We start from the raw sequence: 23747 nt of genomic DNA, 5'->3' as shown, positions 1-23747 counted from the left end.
CTCCTAGCTACTTTTAGTTTCTTGTTTTCAGTTCTCTTTTGGCTTCTCTTTTCTGTCTCCTCATTTGGTAGATTTGCATGACCCAATGTGGACAAGTTATGATTAGATAACACACAATTTTCTAGATGAGGCAACTGTCTAGACAATTCATACAACTTGCCTGAGGTTCCTCAGCTACTTAGCATTGACAAAACCACCTAGTTAATGAAAAGGTATCCGCAGAGTCAGAAGAGAAAGGGGAAATTTGCACAATTCACACAATCCATTCTTGGCAAAGCCAGCGATGCACTTTGGTCTGGTTGACTAGACTTGGTATTGGACCCTATGAGTTTTTTCTTGGCCCAACTTTGATTTTTAATGTTTCTACCCTCACATGATTCCTGGACACTGTTCCATCAAATTCTGAGAAAATTTGAGCCTTGCTTCTAGAGAGGTGCCAAGGTAACAGCGATAATGGGGTATGGGACCTTGATTTGATTTTTTAATTTCGTATTTTTTTATTAGATGAATTATTTTAATTTATCTAATTAGACAAAAAATGATTTTTTAATTAGATAGTATTTTTTGGTAAAAGGACATTTTTTACCAAAGTGAGAGAGTCAAAAGTCATGGGTTCAATTTCTAGCTTGGCTACTTCTATGACCTTGGACAAATCATTTCTCAAAGTCTCAGTTTCTTTATCAATAAGATAAAATTAAAAATACTTTCATTAAAGTCATTGCAAGGATCAAATGGAAGTATTTTTATAAAGCATAAACATGAAGTATTATATAAAGAGGGGCAGCTAGGTAGCATAGTGGTTAGAATACTAGACTTTAACACAGGAAGACTTATCTTCCCAAGTTCAAATATGGACCCAGATATCTATTAGCTATGTGACCTTGGGGGAGTCACTTAACGTTGTCTCACTTTCCTGAGTTAGAGAAGAGTTGGACAAACTGAAACAGGTGAATAGTATACATATGAAGGAAGCATTTATTAAATTCTACTGTTCTGCAGACATTAGGTTAAGTGCTTTACAAATGTTCTCATTTGAACCTCTCAACAACCCGGTAGGAAAGATGATATTATTATCCCCCTTTAACAACTGGGAAAAATGAAGCAGAAAGAGTTAAAGTGACTTGTCCAGGGTCACATAGCATGAAAATATCTGAGGCTAGATTTGAACTAGTGTGTAGGGAAGACAATCATTGGGGAAGCTAGGCGGTTACAGTGGTTAGAGAGCTGGGTTTAGAATCAAGAAATCGAGATCAAATCTAGTCTTACACCCTTACTAGCTGTGTGACTCCAGGCAAGTCACTTAACCTCTCTGCTTCAGTCTCTTCTTTTGTCAAATGGGGATAATAATAGAGTCAGCTTCCCAAGGTTGTGAGGATCAAATGAGATATTAATTGTGATATGTCTGTCATATAGTAAACACTATATAAATGTTAGCTATTATTATCTCTCCAAAAGGTTTTTGTAGCTTCCTTCACTCTAAGCATAGAATCAATAGAGATTTTAGCCCTAAAGCTTCCTTTAGTGTACCAGGTATCCCTAGGAACAGAGTAATATTACCAGTGGCTCACATTTATATAGTGGTTTTACCTTGATTACAACTAATAATTCTCTGAAATAGACAGTGAAGGTGTTATCTTCATATAGACAGTAAGGAAACTGAGACTTATAGGAGTTGGAGCTAGAATTCACTGTCTTCTGATTCCAAGGCCAAGCTTGTTCCTCTCTGGACTCAAGCTGATAGACAGCTAAATGGCTCAGTTGACAGAGTGCCAAGCCTGAAGTCTCCTATTCCTGATTCAAATATGAATAATATTCCTGAGTCCAAATCTGACCTCAGATACTTATTAGTTATATGACCCTGAGCAAGTCATTTAACTCAGTTTGCCTCATTTTACCCATCAGTAAAATGAGCTGGAGAAGGAAACGATGAATCACTCCAGTATCTTTTCCAAGAAAATCTCCCATGGGGTCATGAAGAATCAGACATGACTGAACAACAACAACAATATAAGGCGGTTAAACTGGGAGATGGGATAAATGACAAGAGGTTTTTCTCAAGCTCTTTATGGTCTGTAAAGGTCTATTTTATACATTATCTCATTAGAGTTTCATGAGATAAGCGCTCTACCTACTATCATCATCCACTTTTTACAAATGAGTCAGCTAAGGCTGCTCTCACAAACTAGGGAGATAGTCCAGACTCCAGGTGCAAGAACCCAATCCACTAGATCAGTAAATCATTAAGACAGGTGGAATGATCAAAGAGTATGCTGGGAGTCAATTGTTAAATTTTAAGTGTGAGCTCCTTATAAGCTCTTTGAGGGCAGGGACTCTCTTTTGCCTCCTTTTGTATTCTCCCCAACACTTAGTATATCCTTAGTAGACACTTGATAAATGTTTACTGATTGATTGAAATCAGTAAATGTTACAAATCAGAGTTTGATTTATTATTTTGCTGTCTGATGTTAAGAAAGTGACGGGGAAAATATTAGTATTACAGATTAAACTTAAAACTTTTGTCTAGCATGTATGTTCCACTCTCATTCCCCCAACCTGGTTGTTAAACATTAACCAGCACACCCTTGGATTGATCTAACCTCAGGATGGCTTTTATCTTTCCCACCTCTAATAGCCTGTCTACAATAAGACTGGGTTTTTTTTTTGCCTTTTCAGGAGAATTCCTTATTCAATGCTCTGGGAAAAGAAAGAAAGAAAGAAAAGGCCAGAAAATGAATTCCATGTGCTATGAGTTTTCTTCCCATCAGTCCATTTAAAACATTGAGCCAATGTCAACCAATCTTGAGTTTCTGAGTTGTAAATAATAAATTGAATGGGTAAGATTTTTATCTGAGCTGCTCTGTGAAAGCCACTATTCAGTATCTGAGGTCTTGATGCTGCCAACCCAGAGCCCCCTGGCCCCAAGCACACATCACACATACAGAATGAGCTGAGGTGCTAGAGAGACACCTAACATCAGCTCAGGAAATTCACAGTGAAAGCTGCTGTTTCCACCTGATCTCAGACTGCTGCCAGTGTCTGAGGCCTTCAGGCTAGGCAAGTGAGACTGAGGAGGCCTCCTGGGCCAGCTTCCTTCTCCCATTCCCTTCTATCTACAGAGCTACTCCCATACAAGCACTCCCAACTAAAGGAGAGCTTGAAGGAGAGAGCTGACAATGCTGCATTCAAGCTAATCCTTTGTTGGGCACCAGCTTCACTAGAAGTTGTAGGGAAGGCAAGAGAAGTATATAGAATAATAACCACTTTCAAGAAACTTTCAGTCTAGATAAAAGATAAGAAGATAAAACAAATATAAAAAAGGCAGTTGTCTTATATATCATGCTAAGGAAACAAAAATAGAAGATTCACTGTAAGTTTTAGTATAGGAAGGCTTCATAGGGTTCACTGAGTCATAGGGGATGAGTAGGACATTTTTCATTTTTTAATTCTCAAAGTTTTATTAATGCTATTTGGTTTTTATTCCAAAGTTATTTCTGGAAATATTCTCATGTGTCTGCCCTCAAAATCAAAACTTCCCTTGAACAAAGAAAAACGAGTAAGCAGTTTTAGGGATGGCAAAGTATATAACATTCTACCCTAGAGGTCCACCATCTCTCTACTGAGAGAAAGGAAATATATTTTGACCCCTCCTTCAGGGTCAATGGGAAGGAGATAGAGAAGAAAGAGAAGAAAGAGATGGGGTGGGGGAGAGAAAAACAGAAAGAGAGGAAGGGAGAAAGAAGAGAGATTAGAAAAAAGAAGAAAGAAGGAGGAGGAAGAGGAGGAAGAAGAAGAAGGAGGAGGAGGAGGAAGAAGAGAAAGGAGGAGGAAGAAAGAAGAGGAAAGAGGAGGAGGAGGAAGAGGAAGAGGGAAGAAAAAAGAAGAAGAAGAAAAGAAGAAGAAAAAGAAGAAAACAATGTCTCCTGAATGGAAAACAACAAGAAAAAGGTGAAGAGACCTCAGGAGGGATTTGATGTGATAGGTAAATGGGACAATAAGAAGATTTATTTAATTCTAATGGAAAATACATTTTAGAGACAAATGGTAAATACAGTTGGAAGAAAGGATGGAACCAAGCCCAAAGCAAAAAGAAAAAGTAATAGAATCACTTTATCTTCATTCCAGAGATGGCAGTATGGTGTAGAGGAAGCCTCACCATGTAATGTCTAGACAAAGTGGGAATTCCAAGTTCTAGGATTTAATCCTTGCTCAGTTGCTTGTTATGTGACATTGACTTGAGACAAGTCATTTCTATTCAGGTTCCTTGTCTTATTAAACTGAGACTGCCTAAGTCTACATGATTACTAAAGTCTGTACCTTCCAGTACTAGAATGGATGGTGGGGATGAGCAGTAACTTTAGCAAAGGGGTGCAGAATAGAATTTCACAGTATATGTTACAAAATCTCACCAACCTACAAGGAACTTGCAGGAAAAATTTTTTTTTGGTTACAGTCTAGATCTAGAACTATCAATGTGGGACACTCCCAGTATGGGAACCTCTTTTCAATAATATTATATAAACAACATAGATTTTTGGGATGGGAGCAAGGAGAGGTTATGACTTGCCTATGCTCTCATAACCAGTATGTATCAGAATAGGATTTGAAAGAACCCAGTTCTTTCTGACCCCCAAATCTGTACTGTAACCACTATATTATATATAACCCTAGAATAAGCTTATAGATTTACTAGGGAGCCTATCAGTTTTTCTCTCCAACATGAGAAATAGTTGCAATGAGCATCAAAAATTCTCCTCTTTGCTTCTTGTTCCCCAGTGTGTCTCCATTATTTCCAATATGTTAGTTATCTAAGATGTTCTCAATGCACCCCAGACACCCTCCTTTCTCTGTTGACTTCTTACTCAACCTTTAAAGCTCATCCATTATCCCCTTCACCATGAAACCTTCCCTGACCCCATCAGTTAGTGTTATTCTTGTTCTCCATGCATCATAACTCATCACTCCAATGCATCATCCACACAGATACCAAAGAAATTTTCCTAAAGTGCAGATCTAATCATATCAACTCTAATAATATCAAGTGGATTGCTACTGTCTCAAATATCAAATATAAACACCCCAGTTTACCATTAAAGTTCCTTACAACCTTATCCTATTCTGGCCTTGCTGGTCTTGCTCCTCTCCCCTCACTCTAATATAGCCCTAATTGCTATGCTGAACACAACCTCCCCCTCTCCACTTCCACTCTATCATTGCATTGGCTATCCCCTCTCCCCAGAATGCACTCCCTCCTCACCATCACCTCTTGTAACCCTTGGTTACCTTCAAGACTTGGTTCAAGAGACACTTCCTCCTTGAGGTTTTTTCTGCCTACTCCTCTAATACTCCCTCCCCCCAATACCACCTTGGATTCAATTTGCTCATGGAGAGAAGCAACTTGGTTAATGTGATTAGAAAGCTACCATTAAAGAGCTCAGGAAGACTTGGGTTTCAGTCTCATCTTTGATCCATTCTGACTGTATAAACCTAGGCCAGTCACTAATCTTCTAAGTACTTAAAGGCAATTCTCTAAAATTAAAAGTTGCAAAACTTCATTAGGAGTAGGAATTTCTTCATCCAGGAGTTCCTTTTGCCAGTGAAATAGTAATTATTCTTGTTATTAGTTCTACTGAAAATAATAACAACTATCAGTTATATGGTGTTTTAAGGTTTACAAAGCTACAATTCCTATTGATATATGTTGCTTTATGTATATGTTGTCTCTACTAATGGAATGTAAGTTCCTTGAGGGTAAGACCTGTTTTCCTCTTGTTGCTGTACCTTAAGAGCTTAGCCCAGGACCTACCACCTACCAAGCACTTAAATTTTTTTTGGCTGACTGACTTCTCATAGAGCTCTATTTGCACCTGTCCTCTACTCCTAGGTATAATAATCAATAGTCAATAATCATTTAGAAAATATCTATTATGTACCAGACACTGTTCTATGCACAGAAGACAAAAAAAAATTTCAGCTTTCATGGAATTCACTAATGAGGAAAATAACATAATAACTATGTACAAGCTATATACAAACAAGATATATATGCAGGAATTATTGGAGATAATTAATAGAGGGAAGGCTTTAAGGAAGGCCAGGAAGGGCTTTATGTAGGAAATGCTATTTTAGATGGGACTTCAAAGAAGCCTGGGTAACCAGGAGATGATAAGGAAGGAGAATATTACAGACAACAGGGACAGCCAGAGAAAATGCCCTGGATTAGAGTTACTTTTGTATGTCATATTCTTCCACAGGCATCATCTAAACTTTATACCACACCCAAGCCTATACTCTGTGTGTAAGAGGAGTGCTTAATAAATATTTATTAAATTGAATAGAAAAATTGGAATCAGCTACTTCAGGAATGGTTCTGACTAAAGCTAAAACGTTTTTGGAGATTCCACATAAAATAATAAAATCTGTGGATGTGAAGGTCATGTCTGCCCCCTATTCTGGAATCAGGAGGTATGCAATAGCATCTGTTTTCAATTATCCAAGAGTGGTTTATCCCCCCTCCCCCTATGCCTTTTTCAGCCTCTGATCTTTACTCAATAGCTCCTCTGTCCAAGGGTAGACAGGGAAAGAGAGAAAGGTAGCTATCTATTTCTGGCACTTGAGATCAGGTTCATAGATCGAGAGTTAGACAGGACAACAGGACCTCAGAAGCCATGTGACCTAAGCTCCTCATCTTAGAGAAGACTGGGTACCAAAGAGGTGAGATAACTGGCCCAAAGTCACATATTCAGGAGGTTGCAGATCCCTGGTCCCCTGACTCTTTTATTCATTGTGTTGTTCAGTCATTTTTTTGAGTCCTGTCTGACTCTCCATGACCCTATTTGGGATTTTCTTTGCAGAGATATTAGAATAGTTTGCCATCACCTCCACCAGCACATTTTATAGATGAGGAAGCTGAGGTGAATAGAATTAAGTGACTTGCCCAAGGTCACGAAGCTAGTAAGTATCTGAGGCCAGATTTGAACTCAGGAATAGAAGTCTTTGTGACTCCAGCCCCTGCACCCTATCCACCATGCCACCTAGCTGCCCTTAATCCCTTATTCATTATCACATTTTCCAGAAGTAACAATTATTCATTAAATCCTTCAAAAGGCTATATAAAATGAAAACATAAGAGGTGCTCACCAAGTCTAATCAGTGGAGATAAGAATTGTTATAGATTTGATTTCGTCCACCTGGATAAATATAGTAAGGAGAGTATTGAACTGTGAGGAAGGAATTTTAGTCACTGCTGTACCATTAATTAGCCATGTGACCCTAGGTAAATCATTTTCCCTCCTTGTACCTTGATTTCATCTGTCAAATATAGAAAAAGAATTTCTTAAAGATTTACTATGGACCAAATACATACACATAGAAAAGCAAGACAATCTCTGCTCCGAGGAAAACCTAATGGCCAGAAGATTCAAATTCCACATTATTTTAGAATGAGAGGGCCTGGGTCCAGCTCCCAGCTTTTTTTCACTTATATGACTTCCTTCAAATTTTTTCCTGTCTAGGGGGCCTCAGTTTCCTCTCCTGTAAAATGAGAGATTTTTACTAGAAGGTCTCTAAGGTTCCTTTCATACTTAAATCTATGATCCTTTGATCCTTTCTAGGACTAACCATCTATGATCTTAAGTTATCATTCTTTAGAAGAAATCTACAACTGTTGACTGTTAGTTCATGAAGCTGCCATAGAGAAGGAGAATAGAGAACAGACAGCTCTTGGTCTCATTCCTATCCTTGCCACCAAAGGTGTTTGCTTCTAAGACCTTGCACAATCCAACAGATTAGCAGCTCAGGGTTGGGTTTCAACCTAGAGCAGAAGATCATCGTCAGGGGCTAAATATACAGGAAAACTGGCAGTGAGCTGAGACTAGGGTGGAAATATGGTCAGGAGGCATTCTCCGCACATTTCTGGTATGAAGAATAAATTGTTCAAAAAAAGAAAAAAACATTTATAATGAAACCTGAGACCAAATGGAACAAATTCCTGCAAAAGGGGGGGGGGGATAGCCTTTTTTTCTTCAATCACTTGCACTGAAAAAACCATTCAACAAGATTTTCAAAAGCCAGCCCTGCTAAAGATAGTGTTTCCTTTGCCTAAAGGAGGGAAAGAATTTGAAACTAAAAAGCCTACTTCCTTGCTTTCCTGGGATTGCCTTGGATTCTGCCATCTATTCAGTCATGGCATCCTAGATTGGTCTATTTATTAAGTATATTCTGAGAAAGGGCAGAGGAGCCCTTTTATTGTCAGCCCTTTAGAGATAACCAGGTCATGCAGTGGATGGAATACTGGGTCTGGAATCAGACTCATTCTCCTGAGTTCAAAACCAGTCTCAGACACTTACAAGTTGTGTGAACCTGGGTAAGTCACTTAACTCCATTTGTCTCGTTTTCCTCATTTGTCAAATGAGAAGGAAACAGTAAACCCCAAAAGGGGTCCTGAAGAGTAAGACATGATGGATGAATGATTCAACAAGAACAATCCCTTGGAATGAGTTTGGATAGACCAATTGGATGACAAAAAACTCAAATACTTTGATCAGAAGTTGTAGGGAACAGGAAACATGAAAACCTAGAATCTATGAAATGGGTGGTTTGTAGCTTATTCATTCTTTTTTTTATAGTTTTTTTGCAAGGCAATGGGGTTAAGTGGTTTGCCCAAGGCCACGCAGCTAGGTAATTATTAAGTGTCTGAGGCTGGATTTGAATTCAGGTACTCCTGACTCCAGGGCCAGTGCTCTATTCACTGTGCCACCTAGCTGCCCCAGTTTATTCATTCTTGAGGATAGTGAACATGCTCTAATAGGAACACTATTCTGGAACTCTGGGTTTAAGGCCCAGTAGCCATTAACTAACTATGTGAAATTATTTTATCTCTCTGGGCCAATATTTCCACATTTTTAATGGTAAATTATTACTCATTAGTTTTAGCATTCAGCCAGTCAAATACCATTTATTAAATGCCTACTATGTGTATGTAATACTCAGGGAGGACTAACTTGCTGAGACCTTTTCAGGACTGTTTCTCTATTTTTGATGTCTACCTGCCAAGAAGTGGTAGCATGTGCAGAGGTCATACCCTGGTAAAACTGTCTCTGCAGATGGCACAAACCAGGTTGAGGGTAACAGAGGAGTTTCAAATTTCTCAGTGAGTTAGAGAGATGTTTACTCCAAGCATATGAGATTTTCCCTGGTAGAATGGGAAGATAAGAACAATCTGTTCCAATGACCATGAAGGTGTCTAAAGAAGGTATTGTGGGGTGCCTAGAACTTGGTCAGATGTAAAAGACACCATGGTCATCCACTGCATCCTGGGCCATCAGCAGTTACCTTCACTTTTTTTTCAATTATAAAGATTTTATTAATTTGAGTTTTACAATTTTCCCCCAATCTTACTTCCCTCCACCCCCCCCCCACAGAAGGCGATTTTCCAGTCTTTACATTGTTTCCATGGTATACATAGATCCAAATTGAATGTGATGAGAGAGAACTCACATCCTTAAGGAAGAAACATAAAATAAAAGAGATAGCACGATCAGACAATAAGATATCAGTATTTTTTTCTAAATTAAAGGTAATAGTCTTTGGTCTTTGTTCAAACTCCACAGTTCTCTGGATACAGATGGCACTCTTCTTTGCAGACAGCCCAAAATTGTTCCTGATTGTTGCACTGGTGGAATGAGCAAGTCCATCAAGGTTGAGCATTGCCCCCATGTTGCTGTTAGGGTATACAGTGTTTTTCTGGTTTTACTCATCTCACTCAGCATCAGTTCATACAAATCCCTCCAGGCTTCCCTGAGTTCCCATCCCTCCTGGTTTCTAATAGAACAATAGTTTTCCATGATATACATATACTGCAGTTTGCTAAGCCATTCTCCAATTGAAGGACATTGTCTTCACTTTTGTCACTGAACTTCTATGATTTTGGAAGAGAGAGTGAGGTGGATAAATTTGTGCAACTCTGTCTCACAAATCCAGTTCACCTGTGATGTCATTGGTCCTCTTCAAAAACAAAGGACAAATAAGTACTATGAGTCGGAAACTGTGTTAAGTGCCATATACAGCAGTAACAACTGATAGCATATTATATTTTACAAAGCATTTCACAGATATAATCTCTTTGGTACTTTATGACAACCCTTCGAGGCAGACATTATAACTATCATTATCTCTGTTTTACAGAATAATATACTAAGGTTCAAGAAATTTAATGATTTAATAATACCAGGTCCCATAGCTAATAAGCATCTAAGACAGAATTTGAACTCAGGTTTATATGACTTCAGATCCAGTGCTCCCAGCTCTAGTCCACTGTGTTACTTAGTTGCCTCTATGGTTGTTCACAATCCTCACCTACTTTTAAGACTAGTCTCTAGAATTATGTGATTCTAGGAGAAAACTTGGTGAAACTTTAATAGCTTTAAAACATTATGGATGTAAGTTGGTTTCTGACCATTCCTTCTCCCCTGAAGTCCAAGAAAACCAAAATGCAACCAAAGAAAGTAAGGACTAGGTAAAAAGGAATTAAACTAACTGTAAAGATGTGTCCAGACCCTAAATTTCTTTAAATGATGTGAAATTTTCCTGAATTGTATCAAGAGCAGTGATATTAACTGGAGGGAAAAAATGGCTTGTCTCTGACCTCTCTCCAAAAAAACCCAACCAGGTAATAATTAAAAAACAACAGCAACAACAACAAAAAACCTCAGTATGAGATTGAGGCACAATGGAAGGATCAGAGACATCTACTCTCCATTTAAATATGGACTCCTAATAAGGAGGAACCACTAGTGACTCCAAAGAGGAAGCAATTTCAGATAAGAAAACTGACTATATAGATAGATTCAAGGATCAGCCCCCAGAAAATTCAATACTGATATTGTACTTTTCAGAGACTACAGTATACTGCTTGAGAGTTTGATAATTTAGTTGTCCTTCTGGAGAGATTATTGAGTAATGGCCCAGTCTAGAAAACAGAGAAAGAGAATAAAGACATCATCTCTCTTCAGATAACTGCTATAATTTATCTTGTGAAGAAATATTATAAAGAGAATTATTTAAAGAGGAGCTAAATGGTAGGGCTATGTTTTAGAACTGAGAAGTCAAGAATAACAAAAATGATCACAGGTGATTCTAGTGGTGATTTTTCTCACAGCTAAAACTTGTAAATAGTTGTTTCTATCCTTATGTTCTATTACAGTTATTGTACTACTAATAAATTTTATAGGCAATAACTTTGATGTTTATTTAAACTTAGAATGTTAAAGGTTTTGATATATGCAGAGTGATGATAAATTGCTTTATGACAAGAGAAATTTCTCCAGTTTCTGACATACTAGGATAGAATTCAAAGTTAATTGTTTAACACACGATAAAAATGTAACAATTTCAATTACCGATAGAGTGATATCCAAACATATTCCTGGATTATCTTAGAACTCTGAAGAACTAAAATGAATTATGATGAGTCAGGTAGCAGAAATATAATTACCCCCATCGAGGCTATACCTACAATTCAGTGACCTCAAATCCAGTATCAAAATGCCAAACAATAATTATAGTATGAGTCTCCTAACACTAGAATTTGGAAAAAGTTTAATTGATACTTTTGTAGTATGTCCTGAAATCTACCTTCTCCTAGAATAAAGGAGAAAAATGGTCAGAATTGACCATTTTGAAATGACCTTTTCGCACAGTACTCGAAACATTCTATACCCATAGTAACCCCTTTCTATTGAGAAGAGGGAAGTTTATTTCATCACATATTTTATAGGATCAAAATTAATGAGTTCAGCAGCTTCATAATGTTTTTATTACATTACTATTGTCATTGATAATCATAAGTGTTTTATAAATCTTATACTCTTATGGGCTGCTTTGGTAGATGATAAAAGTGTTAGACCTGGAATCAGGAAGATTCATCTTCTTGTGTACAAATCTAACTATATGTCCTTGGGCAAGTCATTTAACACTGTTTGTCTCTGTTTCCTCACCGTAAACTGTACTCAAGAAGGATATGGCAAGCCATTCCTTTATCTTTGCCAAGAAAACACCAAATGAGAGTGTTGAAGAGTTGGACACAATAGAACAAGAATAAATCTCTGTTAAATTGAATCTAATGACTGAATGGATAGAAGGAAGGAAACAAGCATGGTCTTCCTGACTCCAGGTCCAGTACTCTATCCACCAGCCCAACTCACTTCTGAATGGGTCAGATCAGAACAGTCCAATGTAAAATTTTAGAATGGTAGCAGTATTGGTCTCTTATCTTCACATTTCTCTTTCCATCCTTTCCTTTGATGTCAGGTTCACTGTGCCCCTATGCCCTCTGACTTTCCAAGCTCTCCATTAAGCACTCTGACTCCTCCAAATCATAACTGTCATACTCTCAGTTCCCTCTGATTTCAATAGAATTTCTGAAAGGAAAATATTTGATGAGATTAATTCATAGCAAGATAAAAAACCATTGATACTTTTGCTTCATCCTCAACTTTTTCTTTCTCTTCCCACTCCCAGAATATTTACATTTTTCAAAAGGGATAGGGACAGGAACATGTTATTTCATTAGTGAAGGAAAGTTTTTTAGAATACTGAGAAGTTAAGTGACTTGCTCAGGGACACACAACCAGTATATTCCCGAGGAGAAATTTGAGGTCAAGTCTTCTTCTTGGTTTTAAGGAACACTTCCTATCTAATCTGTCATATGTCCTTTATTTTAAAAAAGAAAGAAAAATAATATATATGTATATATTCTTTTGTCCAAAAGAATCCTTAAACATGTGGAATTTTCTTCAACCATAAAATTAAATATTGGACCTTTAAGATATTCTCTCAATGTATATTCTTTGATTTTTTTGAAATAGACACCCAGAAGGTGTTCTGGGTATGTTCCCTTGTACAAAAATGTTGAGCTATTGCATTGAGTGGAAGTATTTTTTTTGTTTGAGTTTTGTGGAACTCAAGGGTGACCTGGGACTGAAGTTATAGCTAAATTGACTAGGTGATTGTCTATCGGTAAAGAGTTAAAAAACTTGAATTCCCTTCATAGCTCTTTTACTAACTGGCTATATGATCCTAAGTCATTTCTTCTCAATGGACCTCAGTCATCTCTTCTAAAATTATGGAACTGGGCTAAATAATCCAAATTAGATCCAACATTCTATGGACTTTTCTTAAGTAATCAACTCCACAGGGCGATGTGTGCTATGATTTGAGGCATCATTAAATCTCTAAAGATGATGAGGTAATGAGGGACTGTATCAACAATATCAGCAGAAATTAAATGGCATTCATCAGATATGTTACAGAGAATTGGCACTATATATCAATAGATTAAATATTAGTGATAAGAGAAAGTGAGGAATTAAACATGACATACACATGGGTGACTGAGAGGCTGATGGTACTTTTGACAGTAAAAGGAATGTTAAGAAGAGGGGAGAATTTAGGGGAAAGAAAATGAGTTCAGTTTTGTCATATTGGTTTAACATTTACATTCCTAATGCAGTTTGAGATTTCCAATAGGGAGATATATAATTGGTGGTCAGGAAAGAAAACAGAGTTGGATTAATGAATCTGAAAATCTCCACAGAGCTGATAAGTAGATTTGTGAGAACTTATGAGATAACAAAATGGAATAATGTGAAAGGAGACAAAAAGAAGAACAGAGCCCTAGGTGACACTCACATTTATTGGTTATGTCTAGGATGAAGATCCATCAAGATAGCCTGAGAAGAACTGGAGAGAATGATGTCTCAAAATCATAGAGAGTCTCAAGAAGGATAGCATTATGGGCTGTGTCAGACTATAGAGTGATCAAGGATAAGAATTAGGGAAATGTCATTACATTTGGCAATTAAGAGATCACTGGTAAATTTGAGGGCCACTATTTCAGTTGAATGATGAGGTTAGAAGCCTGACTAGAGAGAGAGTTAAGAAAAGAGCAAGAAGGAAGTAGAGGCATTTTTAATGGAGATTCACATAGCAATCTATAGCCTTCTCCAGGAATTTAGACACAAAAGAAAGGCTAGAGGATGATATTAGTGGGATTGGATGGATAAAGTTAGTTTTATTTTTATCTTGTTTTGAGGATAGCTGTGATTGTAGGTACCAGAGAAATAGCTAACCAATAGGAAAAGATCAAAGATTAGTGAAAAAGTGGGAGTAATAGAAGGGACAATCTACTGGAGAAGATGGGATAGAATGGGATTACTTGTACGTGTAGAGAGATTTCCTTGGCAAGTAGAAAGGTAACCTCTTCCTGTGACAGGAGTAAAGGAAGGAAGATATTGGAGCCTAGAAATATTGGGAAGAAACATCTGATGGTGTGAGATATGTGAGATGAACAGGAGAGAAGAGAAAGCTCCTGGAAAAAGGTCTTGATTAATTACACTCAGGATCAAACATAACATCCTTTAATTTTTTTGCCCATTTGATATTTTTAAATTTAACATTATCCCTAATTAAATGTAAAAACAATGTTAACATTCTTTTTTTATAAATTTTGACTTCCAAATTTTCTCCCCCTGTTTTTCTATATTGAGAGGGCAAGCAACTTGACCCAGGTTATACATGTATAGTCATAGAAAACACAATTTTATGTTAAGTTATACTATAAAAAGACACAAACAAAAAAAACACAAGAAAAATAAAGACAGTAAAGAAGAAGTTTCTTTAAACTGTATTCAGGCTCCATCAGTTCTTTCTCTGGAAATGGATAACATCTTTCATCATAACTGCTTTGGAATTATCTTGCTGAAACTAAGTAATTCATAGTAGATCATTATACAATATTGCTATTACTGTACAGTTCATTTTCACTGTGCATCAGTTCATGTCTTTCCAAGTTTTTTCTGAGAACATCCTGCTTGCCATTCCTTATATAAGAAATAAGATTTTCATTAGAGAAATTTGCTAAGACCCCTTTGCAACCTGACTTCTTCTTTCATTTCTAATCTTCTCATTTTTCACTACCTCCATCTATGATACCAGAACACAGGCCTTGTTACTGCTATTCCTCTCACATTACTTCACCTTCCAGTTTTATGCCTTTTCACCAGCCTAACCTTCCATGTTTGGAATGCTTTCCCTCTTCACCTCTGCTTCCTGGCTTCTTTCAAGACTCAGCTCAAGCCATATCTTTGGTAATTGGCCTTTTCTAGTTCTTCTTCCTCACTTCCTCTCACCCCCAACTGCTAATGCATTTTTCTTTCTTTTTGAGATAATTTCCCACTTACACTATATATCTATATCTATATGTAACTTTTTTGCAAAGGAGGGAAAAAAGATCCCAAAATGTCAAAAGCTAGACAAGTCCAAATGGAGACACAGAACTAAAACACTAAATTTCCTTATTCATTATTTTTAATTTATTTGGTTCTAATTAAACACTTTTGGCTCTAGGATAGAATTTTGCCCCTTTGTTCTTTATGTTTTTTTGGTCTTGTAGATGCTTTGAAAAGTTTATAATGTTTTAAAATGTTCATGTTAAACCTAAAAAAATCTCCACTCCATACTCTTATCAAAATGTTTAAGATCTTAATATTAATTATTCATTCATTTGGGTCTTGAAATCTCTTCTACCTTAAAGAATTCTCTAAACACACACACACACATATATTCCTAGTAGAGGCAATGTCTGAACCTCTCATCAGGTAATCCCTTAGGAGACATTGTTTTCCAATTTGGAAACTAAATGAAAAGGCAAGGTTCAAAGCACATTAGAGGTAAAGTAGGGGGTGAAAGGCTAATCTTTGGGAGAATGGAATATCGGATAAAGGTAAAAGAGAACTGATAAAAAGACAATATATAAAAGTACCAAAATCTACTTCCCCATTTTTTTCCCTCCTAACACCTGTCCTAAGTGGCCTAGATTTAAACAGAAGAAAATATTAGAGAAATAGGTCATAGAAGAGTTGCATCATTCTGGACTATCAGGATTCATATTTACTCTCAGTTTCTTTAAGAGATATTTTTTTCCAATTCAGTTTGTTTTGGCCAATAAGTCTCTGGGAACACCCATGGAGCTTTAAAAACACATTTCATACCAAAGCAGCACCCTGTCCCAGAATGGCATGAGCCAGTACTAATATAACCGTTATAGCTCATAAGCCTTTACAGGGCAGAATGAGGACGCTAACAAAGATAGGTCTGATACAGTGCGCTGGAGTTCTGGTAGTGAAGGAGTCCTCAAGAATCAGCCTCTAAGAAGAACCTAAACACCTCTTCCATGGGGACACAAACAAACCTCTTTCATACATTTTTAACATCAGCCTCCCCAATAGGTTCCCTCCAGGAATGTTAGATTTACTTACTCTCTGTCACTTAAACTAGATGTGTAGTGCATACAGTATTGGATTTGAGATTAAGAAAACCTGAATTCAAATGCTGCCTTAGACAACAACTGTGTGTCTTAAATTTAATTATCTTAAATTCTTGGTTTCCTCATCTAGGAGTTGTATTTGATGGTTTCTAAGACCCCTTTCAGTTCTGCTCCTATCTTCTTATGTCTTTCTTGAGGGACTCCAGATTCTTTACCTTCCTTAAGATAGAGTATACACAATAAACAGTAATATTTGTTAATTGACTAATTGTAAAGATGGAGGAAAACTGAATCATGGAGGTTCTGTACTTCATATATTCATTTAACTACTCTTTGGTGGTTCTGTGCTGACTTCTATGATTGTTACTAAAATGTATAAATCAATGGTATCTGCTCTAATTTCCTATTAGACTATGAGCTTCTTGAGAGCAGGGATTGACTTTTGACTTCCTTTATATTTCTAGAGATTAGCACAATAGCTGGTACATTGTTAAACTTACTATATAACTGAGGTATAGAGGGTGTGAGGGTAGACTAGCACCTGTACTGTGAAAGTTTGTAAAGACCTTTTCGGGACTGCTCGCCCACCATTCACCCAACTCTCACCTGTGTCTCCAAGAAGCTGTGGCATGAGCAGTGGCCACATCCCAGTAAAATTGTCTCAGCAGAAGGGCTAGACCAGGTTGAGGGTAACCAATAAACCTCAAACCCATCGCAGCAGATTGGGCAGATGAGAACAGTTTGTTCCAGTGGCCATGAAGCTGACTAAAGCAGACATTACAGAACACTTAGAGCTTGGTCAGATTTTGACTTTTGCCCTGTTACTGGACTTTGATGACTCTGAAAGTGAAGGTGAGGCTGATGACTTTGCAAAACTCTGCCTTGCTTAAATCTGGTCCACAAACAAGTCAAGACATTGCCCCATGACATCATCGGTTCTATTAAAAAACAAAGGACAAACAATAACACCTACAATTGACTGATTGACTGCCTTCAAGGCAGATCTGGAGTGGAATTATTATTAAATACTCAGTGTTGTATGGCCATAGTTAGGGTCCCATACCCAGAGATCAAAGTAAAATTGGAGGGCATACTTGAATCAGAGAAAAAACTTGCAACCAATATTTCAAGTAACTAAGTTCGTGAAACATAAGGGAGATGTTCCATTGTAATTTTACATTCTTATAAGTTGTACACTAGCACACCAACTCATTTCTGGGACCTGAAATAATTTGTTTAACTCTTCAATGCAAAGACACATCCATTTCATTATTTCCAGGATCATGATTCTATCAGAGTAGATGCCCCAAGATAACTTGTTCTATTTTATCTTAATTATGGAATTTCCAGAATTACCTAGGGTAAGCCTAAAAACCAAATCCATTGTCCCCTGAATTTAGATACCCAGAACATTCCAACTAAGAAACACTATCCAGGGCTTATTCTCCATTGCAATGGACTTTAAGCTACCTGATTTGAGGAGCATCATAGTGAATAGAGAGTTAGCTTTGGAATTAGGACAACTTGGATTTCAAATCCTACTTCTGAGTCACAGTGACTATGTGACCCTGGGCAGGTGACTCTCAGTACCCTAAGTAATTCTTTATTTTTCTGAAAGCTGCAGATCTGCTTTGATAGAGATTTGCTTTCTTTCCTGGGAATTTAGCCTACTGATGAAATAACAAATCTAGAAAAATTAATTATAATAAAAACACCAATAACAATAAATCAATAAACATTTATTAAGACACTATGCTAAGAGGTGAGGATACAAAAAAAAGCAAAAGATAGTCCCTTCTTTCAAGGATCTCACAATCAGATGAATATAATACTGATAATGACTATAATAATTATATAATAATAATACAATAATTATACAATAATAACAATAATAAACTCAGAAAAATATTAAAATCTTATTCCTGACCATATCATTGATTGAGGGGGTGATGGGGGGAATTAATAGCATTTTTAAAATTTTCCAATTACATGTAAATGCAATTTTGACTTTCAGTTTTAAAAAATTTTGAGTTCTAAATCTCCTCCCTTTCTCCCTCACTACCCCCCCACCATAAGAAAACAATATAATATAGGCTATGGATGTGCAGTCAGGTAAACACATTTCCATTTTAGTCATGTTGTGAAAGAAGTAAACCAAAAGAAAAGAATTAATAAAAATATAGTATTCTTTGATCTGCATTCTTACTCTGGATATGGACGGTACTTTCCATCATCAGTTCTTTGGAATTGTACTGGATCATTGTATTGCTGAGAAAAGCTAAGTCCTTCATAGTTGACACAATGTTGCTAATTACTGAGTACAATGTTATCCTGGTTCTGCTCACTCAGCATCAGTTCATATAGGTCTTTTCAGATTTTTTTCTGAAATCTGTCTACTCATCATTTCTTATAGCATAAAAGTATTCCATTACATTCATATACTTCAACTTGTTTAGTCAGTCCCCCACTGATTGGCATTCCCTCATTTCCAATTCTTCACCAGAACAAAAAGAGCTGCTTTAAATATTTTGTATGGCTTTTTCTTTTCCCTTGTTTATTATCTCTTTGTTATATAAATCCAATACTAGTGTTGCTATATCAAAACATATGCATAGTTTGATTGTCCCTTGTGCATAGTGATAAAAATTCTAATGATTTAAAAAGTTGTCTTCAAAATACTGATTATTTCTAGTATGATTTGGATGATTCATATGTAGAATCAGCTCAGATCAGTCCTGCCCAAATGCAAAAGGGGAAGTTGGTTTTATTCACAGTCATTAGAATTATTAACTTTGGGTTAAACAGAATTAGCAAATTCCTTCCTAAGAGTAAACTAATGTTTCGACCTTTTCTATCACAGTGAAAGAAGTACAAGTTCAAAAGGCAGAAGCCTAAAGTTCAGTTTCCATGACTGATTGCTTTGTGACCTTTGGCAAGTCCCTCAACTCTTCCCCTTAGGCCTCAGTTTCCTCATCTATAAAAGGCAGGAATTGGATCAGATGACCTTGGAGGCTCCTTCTAACTCTAGAGCTTGTTTTTTTTTCAGCCTTACAAAATCATCAAAGCTTTACAAAGTTCTCCAATAATGAAATCTCAGAAGTTCCTTTTGGTAGATGTGCTTCTTATTTTGATTTTTGAAAGTCAGAGATAACTCAACACTCACATAAGCCCTCTTCCAATGTGGTTTGGAATGGCTTCTTAGCTTGCTCAGAGTTCATCTGGCCATTGTGGCCAGATAGGAGTGGGGAGTCCTTCCATCTGCAAGTGGTCCCATGGTTATACCACCAAAGATCAGAGCTCAAAGTTTTCCCTTGAGTTCTTTATCCTCCACAAACCACTCCACTTTCCATTTTCTCTTTTCCCAAACTGTACTCAAGCAATAAGGTTCCCTAGAGGGAGTGGATTTGTCTTCAGGAATATGAGAATAGCAACAACACAGAAAAAAGTTCAGCCCAAATCCCAGGGGCCCTGTCCCTTTTCTCTTTTGCATCCCCTTCTTTTCTTTCCATAGGGGTTGCTGAAGGCGTAGGAATGTTTCTGAGCAACCCGGGAGAAGTCCTTACCGTAAGAACTGCAGCTAAACAGACCGAGATGTTTAGGTAAGCATTATAATGGGCATGGAAATAAAGAAACCACAATTCAAAGCATAAGTCATCGCGGATGAGAATACACATGTTTGGGGCTAGGTTTATGAGAAATGAAGAACTGAATGATACTGGCCTTGTGGATCCGCACCCCAGCACTGGTGTTTTCTTAGTGCCAGCAGTGATTTATTTCTGGTAAACAGCTTTGCTCAAGTGGGGCATCCAATTACTACAGACCTTGTTTGCTATAAAAACTAACTGCATAGAAAAATATTGCCTTAGCAAGGTTTAACTGGTGGTTAATCCAAACATGTGGCAAAGCACAAATTCCAGGGCTCAAAATATCCTCCCTGCTCCGGAGGACATCTGAACGTCCAGAGAATATCATAATCATCACCCCCAATGAGCCGTGACTCAGAGGCAGTGTATGGAAAGAGGACATTTCCAGTGAAACCATAGTATGGAAAGCAAACAGAAAAGGGGTTGAAAATCTTCCCCTAGGTAAAAACTCTGGGGCTAACCCAGCTTCTTTGAAGAAGTTGGGCTGCGATACAGTTTTGAGGTAAGAATTAAGAAATAAAAAATGAAGAAAAGAATTAAAAATACATTTCTGCATAAGTTTTTTCCCCTAAGGTGCTGTTTCATAACATAATTTATCACCTTATTTTTAAAAATTTTAAACAGACATTTGAACACCTTTTCCAAAAATGAAGCAACACATTAGGGAGAAAATAACTGCTGTTGTTTTAATATATATTGGATCATTCTAGAGATTCAGATTTTGCTTTTAGTATCCAGAAGGGCTAATTACCTTACCTCAAATATTTGGATTTTCATATAAAAAAGCTTTAAAAAAATTTAAATTTCTATTCCCAAAACATGGCAGTTCCTGTGAAACTCATGCTAATTTTTTTTTAATTTTTAAAGGCTAAAATGAAGCAATGAGTTTAATATACAAACTTTCCTGCTTTCTCGCCTTCTTTTCTTGGGGTTTCCTGCCTGGCTAATAGCTTTCAGTTGGCCTCTCAAGGTGTCCGATGACGGCGTAGTCTGATCACTGCAAATGTATATTCTCCTTTCATATCCCAGAGGATTAGTCAAAAATACTTTTCCTATTTAAAGGTGGCAGTTGGCAATCAAAAGGGATCCCAAAATGGTGTGGGATCATTTCCACAAAGAGGAACGTAAAGTGTCAACTTACCAAAGCAAACAGGAATGGTCCTTGCCATGATGGAGCCAGTTCCTGGCTCTGTTACTTTGGTCTCCTGCCATGGGCAATAATCTAAATTCACAGAATCAGGGAAGGGTAAGAAGAGAAATGGGCCTCCAGAAATCACCCAGGCTCGCCCATTCGTTTGCTTTCCAAAAAGGCATGCCAGGAAATCACTCCTGATGGATTAATTTTCTTATCCATTCCAGTGCTCAGCATTGTAACTAGTTCATAATAGGTACTTTATAAGTGTTAATTGACTGACTAAATTAAATTCAAAACCAACAAGCATTTATTAAGTGCCTTAGGATCACAGCATCCCTGATCTTGAGCCTGAGGAAGGGACTTCAGAAATCATCTAGTTCACCCCTTTCCCCATTTTATAAATGAAGAAACTGAGGCCAAGGGATGTCCAAGATATTAAATACATCACATGGGTATTTAGTTCATTTCAGGAACTATGCTAGACAACAAGGGAAAAAAAGCCAAAAAAATGAAAATATTATTTGTCCTCTAAGAAATTACATTCTCCAGGACTTCTTTCTATCCAAGCTGAATCTACTTCAAGTCATGTTTTGCTTCTTCTCTCCATGGAGTACATAGAATCCTAAATGAAGAACAAGAAGGTCTCCTTTATTTTATCATTAAAGACATTGAGATCCAGGGAGGTTATGTGATATGCCCAAAGTTACACAAGATGCGTAACCATGTCTTCTGATTCCCAAGGCCCTGTCCTTTCCATGGTATCCCATCTTTGACATAACAGTCCTCTAGTAATTGAAAGTCAGTTATTAAATCAGCTCTCATCCTAGTCTTTCTCAAGTTCAATAACTACAGTGCCTTCAACTTTCCTTCATGAACACTTTTCCTTTACTATTTAATCATTTTTATTGCTTTCCATAACTTTCAAATGGAACTCAACTAGACACTTTATGAAAGCTAGACTAATGCAGAATGAATATTAGAACGAGATTGAACTCCCAATTCCTATAGACTATTCTGCTTTTAATGCTGCCCATTATATAGGAAAGAATAGACACATTCTTCCACTGTCTTGCCATACGCTTTTAATTAACTGTTCTGTCTGCTGCTCAGATACCTATACACTGTAATTCCTTTCAAGACTCATGATTCTTACCTGATGATTTATAAGATGGCACATCCAAAAACTGACCCCACTAAAGGTGACTTTATTTAGGGTCTATATTAAATGAATCAGGTTTTACCAGGGTCTCTTCTTTCCATTTTCAAGATGTTTGCTGGGATGAAAGAGTAGTAACAACTCATTGTGGAGCTGCTCAGGACAGTATAGGGAACTGTGATGGTCACTTGGGGTTGGCTGGCAACTGAATCATTTTGTTTGGTTTTTCAATCTTGGATGAATTTGAAGGTTCATTTGCTTCAGGTTCCTCAGTTGTGGTATTAATTAAAAGATGGGCATCACAGGATATAGGACAGAGAGGGATCTTAATTCAATTCTTTTACATTCCAGACTGGAAACTAAGAATTTGCCTAAGGCAAATCATTGGTTTAATACTGAAAGGGAATCTTTTTTTAAATCTTTCATTTTATAGATGAGGAAACTGAGGCTCAAGACTATACAAGCAGTAAATATCAGAATCAGGATTTGAACCCAAGTCCTTTTTGACATCAAAACTAGTTCTCTTTCCACTGTACCACCTTCACTACCTCAGAGTAAATAGAAAGGTCAAAATTTATTTTGAAGGCCTTTGTTTCCAAAATGTGCATACCTTCTTTTACACCATTCTCCAAAAGGGAATTTACACAGCATTATTATTCTGAAAATACACCTAGTTTTGTTATTCTCTTCATATCAAAGCAGAGAGGTGACCAAGTAGATAGGGTGCTAGACTTGGAATCAGAAAGACCTGAGTTCTAATCCAGAAATTCACTAGCTGTATGACTAGATAAATCAAGCTGTTTCTGCCTCATTTCTCTCATCTTTAAAATGAAGACAATAATTTACCTACTTCTCAGGTTTGTGTGGATGAGTTAATAAATGTAAAGCTCCCTGCAGATGTTTAGAGTGATATAGATACTGGATGTTGTCATCATTATCATCCCATTATTGCAACTGCCATTATTATCATCTTCTCATAACAAGTTGGCACAATGGAGAGAGTGTTAACCCTGAAGGCAGGAAGATTCTTCTCCTAGAGTTCAAATCTTTCTCAGATACTTACTAGCTCTATGATCTTGGGCAAGTCACTTAGCTTTGCCTCAATTTCCTCATCTGTAAAAATGAGCTGGAAAAGGCAATAGCAAATCACTCTAGTATCTTTGCCAAGAAAACGCCAAATAGGATCACAGAGTCTGACACAACTGAAATGACTGAACAACCACAATTATCCCTCATATTTGAGGTAAAGAAAACATCATGGTGATGAATAAAGAATACTGAATTTGGGGCTTGAAAACAGAAGATCGAGATTTGAGTTTTGGTTTAATTCAGTTAATAACTCAAATTTCTTATGCTCATCTTGAAGATGGAGATAATAATATTGCTACCTAATTCAACATCATAGAAAAATATTTTCACTATTATCAGAATTTCAGCATTGGAAGGTGCTCTAGAAACCTCAGAACAGGAATTTGTTCTTGAACAAATGAT

The sequence above is a fragment of the Macrotis lagotis genome, chromosome 5 (assembly GCF_037893015.1).
Source record: "Macrotis lagotis isolate mMagLag1 chromosome 5, bilby.v1.9.chrom.fasta, whole genome shotgun sequence".
NCBI lineage: Eukaryota > Metazoa > Chordata > Mammalia > Peramelemorphia > Peramelidae > Macrotis > Macrotis lagotis.
This window is presented reverse-complemented; position numbering follows the sequence as displayed.